Here is a 9,542-nt window from a genome sequence, read left to right as displayed (position 1 = left end):
CTTCTTGGTTTCAGGTTTGGAAACTTAAAGAACATTTTGGGAAGACGCCATTGATGAATGCTTGAAAGCTTCGAAGAACAGAGCATAGAGAAAGCTCTAAGGAATACGATCAATAAACTGATAAGTGGGAGCAGTTAGGATTCAAAATCCTTTTATAGGTTGGATATTCCTGGTCGGGTCGAATGAAAAGAAATGATGACACCCGAACATGAAATGGGTTGTATTTCATGCGTTGCAAAAATGACATCCCTAAAAGTTGTTACGCACAAAAGATGGGACGTCCGTTTGTTCCAAAGAAGAAAATCGTCGTTTCAGTTCTAAGTTGGCATGCAATTTATAGGAACGTGTGCCAAAGCACGTTTATTGAGAATTAAAGGATAATCATCAAGAAAAATTACTGTTAATATAAACGAAAAAAAGTTCCGAATAAAAAAACTTTAATGAAAACCTTTGAAATTCTTTTACAACTGAGGATCTCGGAACAATTGGATTCCGAGATGAGATGTCATAAGATACTTCGGAATGAATATGAACACATCATTAGTAATAGAGTTCAATATGGCACAATCTTAAACTGAATATCAGAGGTAAAAATAAATGAAGATCTTAGAGGACTAGTTTCAAAATATTTGAATTCCAAGACTTGAAGGATCAGATCTTGGACGAAAATAAGAGATGAACGCACATTATCGTTTCAGATTTGAATTCCGAGATGAACTTCACAACACACTTGATTTTTAAATAAACTCCGAGATGAGATTAATGCAAAAACACCAATGTAACTATATTGGTCAGAAGCTTCCAGATACGAGGAAGGTTGTACAACTTAAAAACTAGAAGAATAGGCTAGACAAAAAGACACATATAACGACCCTATATTTTCCGAGAGGAAACGATTCCGAAGCGAAATGAATTTGACTTCAGAATTATTTCACTTTCTGATGTTCCCATCAGAGAGTACAAGACTCTTGGACGAATTGTGGATCATGCATCATCATACCCATTTTGTTCAGAAACCCACTAAATTTGGTTTTGTCTAATGTCTTAGTAAAGACATCAGCAATTTCATCGTCATATGGAACAAAAACAAGTTCGATGTTTCCTTTTAAAACATGATCTTTAATGAAATGGTATTGAATATCGATGTGCTTGGTCATGGAGTGCCTAATTGGATTGTGAGAAATCAGAATTGCACTTTGAGAGTCATAATAGATTGGAATGTGTTGAAATCGATAACCATAGTCCAGAAGCTGAGATTTCATCCAAAGAACTTGCAAAGTGCATCTTGCAACAACAATGTATTCTGCTTCGACTATTGAGAGAGCAATACAGTTATGTTTCTTAGATGGCCAGCTAACCAATCTTCCACCTAAAAATTTACAACCTCCTGGAGTGCTTTTTCTATCCAGTTGAAGACCTCCATAGTTTGAATCGGAGTGTGCCTGAAGAAGGAAACTTTCATTTCCTGGATACCAAATTCTGAGGTTTTTTCTTCCTTTGAGATATCGGAATACTTGCTTGACAGCCAGAAGATGAGACATATTCGGATTGACCTGAAATCTGGCACACGGGCATGTAGAGAACATGATGTTCGGACGACTTGCAGTAAGTTAGAGTAGCGATCCAATCATTCCCTATATTTCTTTTGGTCAACAGCAACACCTAATGGGTCCAAGAAGATCTTGTGTCTGAAACCCATTGGAACCATTGCAGAGGCACATGTGTCCATTGAATACTTTTTTAGAAGTTTGGAAATGTATTTCTCCTGGTGAATAAATATTTCTTTGTTGGTTTGCTTGTCTTAGAGTCCAAGGAAGAAACTTAATTCACGATTCATGCTCATTTGGAATCTACTAACCATTAACTTTGCGAAATCAGCAACCATCGTTGAATCCGTGGATCCAAAAATGATGTCGTCAACATAAATTTGGAATAACATGAGATGGTTTCCATTTGATCTTCGAAATAGGGTAGGATCAATAATTCCTCTTTGAAAACCAGAACGCTTCAGAAAATCAGTGAGAGTCTCGTACCAGGCACATGGAGCTTGCTTGAGGCAATAAACAGCTTTTTGGAGTTTGTAGCAATAGTTCGGATATGAAAGATTTACAAAACCAGGGGCTGTTGAATTTACACTTTGGTATCCAGTTCACCATTGCGAAAGGCACTTTTAACGTCTATTTGGTAAACTTTAAAGCCTTTGTGAGCTGCATAAGCAAGAAAGATTTGGATGGATTCAAGACGAGAAACAAGAGCGAAAGTATCGTCGTAATCAAGTCCTTCGATCTGAGTGAATCCTTTGGCCACCAATCTTTCTTTGTTTCTGATAATAACTCTGGCGTCATCGAGCACGTTTTGGAAGATCCATCTTGTGCCAACAATAGGGTGATCCTAAGGATGAGGGAGGAGAGTCCACACTTAATTTCTGTCAAATTATGCTAACTCTTCTTGTATGGCTGTAATCCAGTCAACATGTTCTAATGCTTCCTTGATGGATTTTGGTTCAAACATTGAAATGAATGCTGAGAAGTGACACTCGTTTTGGATGTTGGTAGCCGAACGAGTTTGAACACCAGCGTTGAGATTTCCGATGACTTTATTTGGAGGATAATCCTTTGTCTAGATGTGTAATCTCGGAAGTTCTTGTGCAGCGGATGATCTGATATCAACAATGGGTTGTGTTACTCCCCCTGGACAACTTGAATTTGAGAATGATGCTCCCCCTGATTTCTGAACCAGATATGTCGACGTCGTCATCGTTCAGTAAGTCAAAGAAGTTAGCATCGCCTTCGTTGTTGTTCGGAATAAAATCAAATTCAGCGAATTGATCTGCAGCATCTTGAAATCCATCAACATTTGATTTGAAGGAAGGATGGCCATTCTCCCCCTCAACCTGAGAATGTCGAAATGGATCGGAATCAAATGGAGGAAAGGTAGGTGTCAGACCAGAAACATTTTGAGAAATTGGAGCTGCAGTTGATGAGGTCGTCCTGGATCGAGATTCAGAGTCAAGAGCAGTTTCTAAAGGTTTGAACAGGATTTCGAGGTCGACTTCATATATGATTTCGGAATTCGGAGATCCTGGTGGTGGATTATCGGACTCCATGATGTGAGTTGCAACACGAGTTGGACCAGAATTCTGAACAAAGTTGTCATCAAAAGTGACATCGAAGCTTTCTTCAAGTACACGAGTTCGAAGATTCAGAAACTCTATAGGCTTTGGATTTGGCTGAGTATCCCAAAAAGATTGCTTCATCGGATTTGGGTTGAAACTTTGTGAGTTTCCCACGATCGTTTTTGATAAAGCATCTGCAGCCGAAAACATGTAAGAACGAGATACTCGGCTTGCGAGCATTCTTGGCTTCATACGGTGTCATGTTGAGACGGAGATTAATGATGCTTCGGTTTTTAGTGAAGTAGTCAGTGGACACAACATCAACCCAAAGATAAAGAGGAAGATTAGCAAAGTTCAACATTGATCAAGCGGCTTCAACAAGATTTCGGTTCCTTCTTTCAACCATACCATTTTGTTGAGGAGTGTAGGGAGCAGATAAATTGTGGTTGATGCCTTTGGCGGAGAGGAATTTCTCAATGGTGACATTGGTGAATTACGAGCCATTGTCACTTCGGATTCTTCCAACAGGAAGTTTGACAAGAACTTCAATTCCTTTGATGAAGTTAATAAATTTCGAGGATGTTTCAGATTTTAGCCTAAGGAAGAAGACCCAGGTGAACCTTGTGTAGTCATCAACAATCATAAGAATGTACTTTTTGCGATGCGGACTTTCTACGGTGGAGGGTCCACAAAGATCAATATAAAGATGTTCTAATGGTTCTGAAATTGACTTTTCAAGGATTACAGGATGACCTTTCTTGGATTGCTTCCCACGTTCACATGCAGTACAGAGGTGATCGTTTTCGAATTTGAGGAGTGGCAGACCTCAGACCATTTCACCAGAAACAAGATCATTCATGTAGCAGAAGTTGAGATGAGCGAGCCTCCAATGCCATAGCCAACGAACGTCAGGAACAGCCTTTGAAAGAAGACATAGTTGAGGCTTTTCTATGATCATGTTGATATCTAATGGATACATGTTTTTGTTGTGATCAGATTTGATTAGAAATTGTTTCTAGTCTTCTGTCATAACGTAGCTATGTTTTTTGCAGTATTTAACTCTTCGGTTTGCATCAGTGAGTTGAGCTACACTAATCAGGTTGTGTTTGAGATCAGCAACATACGCCACATTGGAGAGAGAGAAATTTACGTTTGTCAAGATGTCATAACCTCGGATTTTTGAATTTGAGTTGTTACCATATGTCACATAACCAGCGTTAGGAGCGAGCTTAAGATCACGCAGAAAGTCTTTCTGTCCGGTCATGTACATTTAACAAGCACTATCAATATATCATATTTTATATTGTTCCGAAGCACAGAGTGCCTGCAAAATCATTTATTTTTGGAGTTTTAGGCTCTGAGTTAGGTTTAGGGTCTTTGGAAAGGGCTTTGGACTTGGATTGTGAATTTTGAGAAACTGGCATCTCGGAGGGCTTGTTCCGAGATACTCTAGGAAAGAAGCAGAATGACAAGGTCTTTTCATTTATCCAAAAATGATATTCAACCAAAGGTTGTTTGGATATTGCTTTTCTCGGACTAACATTTTTTTGTGATGTTGTAGGAATCACTGTGTTGACAAAAATTACAGATGTGTTTTCAACCTTTTTTACTTTCCACTCAAACTTTTGTTTTGAATCTTTTGAGGATTTCTGAACAACAATGTTCTTACCAACCTGTTCTTTGTTTGCTACTTTTGAAGGCACATTTGGTTCCGGAAATTGTTTTGGTTTGAAAATCGTGCCATCAGATTTAGCAATAAACACAGAAGAAATTGTCTGAGGAGAGTCAGTTTTCACAGAAGGAGTCTCAACAGTGACCTTTTTCGGATTAGGACTGACAGATTTGTTTTGAACATCCGAACTAGGAGGATTGGATGGCCTCTTAAGAATCTTAACATGCATAAAGGTATTATGGTTCCTAGTGGCTGGACTAACTATTCGAGACACTTTCTTTTCAGATTTCTCAATGAATCTGGAATCCTGCCTTGACCTAATTTCTTTCTTAAGGGCATTTTTGGCTTTGATTTTAGAGTGAACAACATCTTTCTTATGTAACCAAGGTTTCTTCCGAGAGTCGTATGATCACTTGGAAGTTTGTCCAGATGATGGATTGTCGAACTTAGGCTTAACTGGCACTAGAGTTGATTTTGAAATCACTTCAGGGTTAGAGATACAAGATTCAGATGAATCGTCACATATAATTTCTTCATTTATGTCGCTATCAAATGATGCCCAAACGAATTCGTATTTGTCAGAGTCATGTCCAGTTATCTCGTGAGTTATTGTAACATCCTAAAAACCAAGGATAAAAATTTCCTTTCTATTATAGTCTAAGCACTATTGTAAACTTTGTCCAAACATTGAAAAGCATTTCAAATAAAACATTTATCAGGGTTCATTCCCAATGCTCACATATTGCGGAAAAACACGGGTGTATGCGTTGCGATAGTCTCGAGCTCTTTCATTTGAAAACTGGAGTACCTGAAACATAAACTGAAAATTGTAAGCACAAAGCTTAGTGAGTTCCACAAATACCACATACCATACAATAAACATATAGTGGGCCCCGCCCGTCATCGGACCCCGTCCGGCATCGGGCCCCGCCCGACATCGAGCTGAGCTCAGTAAAACGGGCCCCGCCCAACTTACAATAACATATATCAAATAAACACATACACATACAATAATCACAAAGATACATAGCATACAAATATCCATCCGGCCCCGCCCGACATCGGGCCTTAGCCCGGAAGATATATAAACACAAGCACATGCAAGAGTCATAAAGACAACTAGCATACTAACAACATAATATAAACATGGGCCAGCCTTGGTGCCTTCAACCCACTAAATCTGGTAAGGAAACTCACCTCGAATGCAGAAGCACACTGAAAGAAACCCCTAGCTGCTGCCCTTACGACACCTCCAAACTGACAGATCAAAACAACACCCAATTAACAATTGGGTTCCAATCCATAACCACAACTTCATACCCGGGGTAAAAAGACCATTTTACCCCTAACCTAGCCTTATCTAAAAATTATGACCCAAAATACAATCTGAAAGACCCAAAGGCCCACCCATTCTTTCTAGTCCAAACACTTTGCATCCCGATGGCCCATTAATAACTCAAGCCCAACATGCCAGAAACTACTAGATCCATAAAAGCCCACTAATGGCCCAATTTTCCAAATTGGACCCTACCTCATATGGGCCTTATCCTAAGCCCATAATTCCCTTAATTACAATTTTAGATTACCACAAGTACCCCTTGGAACAAACTTGCTCAAGGTCATAAATTGAAAGTCAAAGTCAACGGTCCAAGTAGACCCAACTCGCCGAGTTGTCCTTCATCAAGTTTCTACCTTAATTTGCAAAGTCGGGAAAAACTGAGCCAACTCGCTAAGTTTACCCATGAACTCGTCGAGTTTACCGGTAACCCAACCTCTTAATTCATTAAGTCGACATTGACGAATTAAAGAGCTTCACAACTTAGATCTCAACTGAAAATGGCATTTAGAAGGGTAAAGTTGGAAACTTTACCCCTAAGAACCACCAAAATTGGTTCAAAACCCAAACCCTAGGCTTAAAAGGGTGAGGGCTTAATCATTAAGCACTTAATCATCAAAGACACAACCCCAATCGACATGTCTATCCTTGTCACCGTTCCCGTAAGTAGTCCTTCAGTAGAATAATTAATAATACTTTTTATTTATAGGCTAAGGGATATACCTAAACCTAATAGAGTAAGTCCTAAACTATATACGTGCTTTCCTAAGAAAGTACTAGTTCACTATAGTTAATAGCTCTTATACCAATTTCTGTCACACCCCCAGCCATCGGCGGAAACACCGGGTAGTGTAACGTTATTCTTCGTATCACAGTTATATAACATACATTGAACAGTACTAAAGAAAATACATACCTTTATTGATAACTGAAAGTTACATAACTGTTTTTCTAGGACCTATTACATAATATCCGACTATGGCATACTTCTTAATGAACAGAAAGGTAATAGTAAAACTTCTTCTGTTCGAATACATACCAGCTTTTCAAGTTCCTGAAAACACATGCATTTTAAAATACGTCAACATAAAGTTGGTGAGTCCACAGGTTTTGACTCCATAAAATAATACATTTTCCACATTCAAAAGTATAGTTTTGAAAGTATCATTTTGACTCTCCAACATTTAGTATGTATATTAGGTATAATAGTTTACTTATCAATTAAGTGTTATACCTAAACATTCCTTAATCCTAAGGTATAAGTAGGGGGAAACTTATACTTAACATTAATACTTGTTGATGAGACAATGAATCAAGTATTGAACGAATTAGAGAGTAAATTCAAAGTAGAATTGAAAGATTTGAACACCGATGTAAATATGATCTGTTTGGCTCTATTACGCTTTTGAAAATTTTACAGAGTACAATGAATATTCTGTAAAGACTTCGTTACTAAGACACTAGTAACCACTCCTATTTATAGAAGAGAAAAGCGTACAAAAAATATACTAAGGACTAAACATGAAGCTTCGAATATTATGCCCTAGTAAAATACATTATAAAAATGTTCGAAGACCCTAAATACAAACTTCGACTATTACAACATTTCGACCCTAACAATCTCCCCCTTTGTAATCAAAGTCGAAGTCTTCAGTTTGTAAGTAGAGTAATGGAGTACAGCAAAACTCTTCGAACCTCAGTATACCAAGAAATAATTTTCTTCAATTCCTTCTTGTCTCCTTCATTGTTCTTTTTGCAGTGGTTCATACGAACAATCAAGTTCGTATATTGAGATGTAGAATATCTCTCCACTTCGCTAGCTTGGAACAAAAACCGCTTCGCTTTTCCAGCTTTATCCTTTCCAGCAAAAACTATTCCAAATGGCTTTAAACATATTTCTCCATCAGCATATTTCTTTAACTCAGTCTGAGTCAACGAAGGAGCCATTGGAACTTTTACTTCCATTCCCTTTGTAGTAGCCAACTCCACATCAGTCAGTGCTAGGCACTCATAATAATTCTCAATGAAGATTTTGATGTGAGCAACTCCAAGTTTGAATTCCTCTGGATCTGTGTTTTGCAGAAAAGAAAAGGATTTGTCTTTCAGAAGCAATGCCACTTGTATAAGGTCATACAAGTTCATCATAGGAAAATCTGTAATAGTGAATTCACATGTTTTTCCAATTGCCCTGGCCACAACATATTTAACATTTTGAACAATGTTTTCAAAGACCACATCCTTTTTCATGCTTATCACCTTCTTGATCTTGATCAGTGACCATACATCCTCAGGGGCTTTGCCAAGTACTGCATGAAAACGAATTTTCATATGAGTCCCTTCATCTTTTTCTTTGAAATTCCCTTCAGCTTTGAACTGAGGCATGATGAACATCATCTCATTTATAGGGAAATCCAACTGGCATGCATCAGTGTTTGTAACCACATAACTCTGTTTTGGCTTCTTATCAAACGAGTACATGTGATTAAAGGCAACCAAGGCTTCGATTGTTTCATAGTTGTAATGTTTTGCTGGATCACCTTTATTCATGCCCTTCGGATCACCAGCCCTCTGAGTCATGATGCTTTGAATAAGCCTCATTTTCTCGAGTTTAGCTTCAGCTTCAGCCTTCTTTTCTTCTTTAGATTTTTCAACCAGAATTGATTTTCCTTTGTCTTTCGAAGCAGATTTTTCAGTTACGTCTTTTAGCTTCGAACCACTTCCACCAGATTCCAAAGGTTTACCAATTACAATTCCTTTCGAAATTGTTCTTGTAATTGGTAATGTTGTTACGATTGTTGAGGTCACTGGTTGAGCAGACACAATTACTGGTTTTGTTGAAGGGATGCTAGATGGAAATACCTTGCCCACCATTTTCGCTTCTTCTTCTGTTGACTTCCTTTCTCCCCCTTGCACCCCTGTGAAAACAGGAGGGGCAGTAGTTGTGGGAAGAAGATTGGATATGCGAAATAGTGGAGCAAGTTGCTTGTTAAGTATGGCTTCGAACTGCACAAACTTCTGGGATAAAAATTCTGGAGTAATCAACGGTGACGAAACCGGTTTCGTTGAGATCTCCTTCAACTCCTTTAACAACTTGATCACACCTTCAAAATTTTCACTTTCAGACTTGGAGATTTGAGTTATTTGAGGACTCAAACCTTCGTATAGCTTGACAAATCGAGTGACAGCATCACAAATGATATCGACCTTCTGATTCAAGGACGCATAATCATGTTGAACAGATAGAATTTCCTTTTTCATGTCTTCACGAAGTTCGTGAATTTGGGAGTTAACATCCTCCCTCACTTTCTTGACTTCCTGAACAAAAAGAACATGTCGTTCTTTTGTTATGCTTCGCAGATCCTTAACTTCTCCCATAAAATCAGATCTGAGAGTTTTAACACGAAGCTCAGAATTCTGAT

The sequence above is a fragment of the Lactuca virosa genome, chromosome 8 (assembly GCF_052849685.1).
Source record: "Lactuca virosa cultivar CGN04683 chromosome 8, Lactuca_virosa_CGN04683_v6, whole genome shotgun sequence".
In the NCBI taxonomy this organism is placed as follows: Eukaryota; Viridiplantae; Streptophyta; class Magnoliopsida; order Asterales; family Asteraceae; genus Lactuca; species Lactuca virosa.
This window is presented reverse-complemented; position numbering follows the sequence as displayed.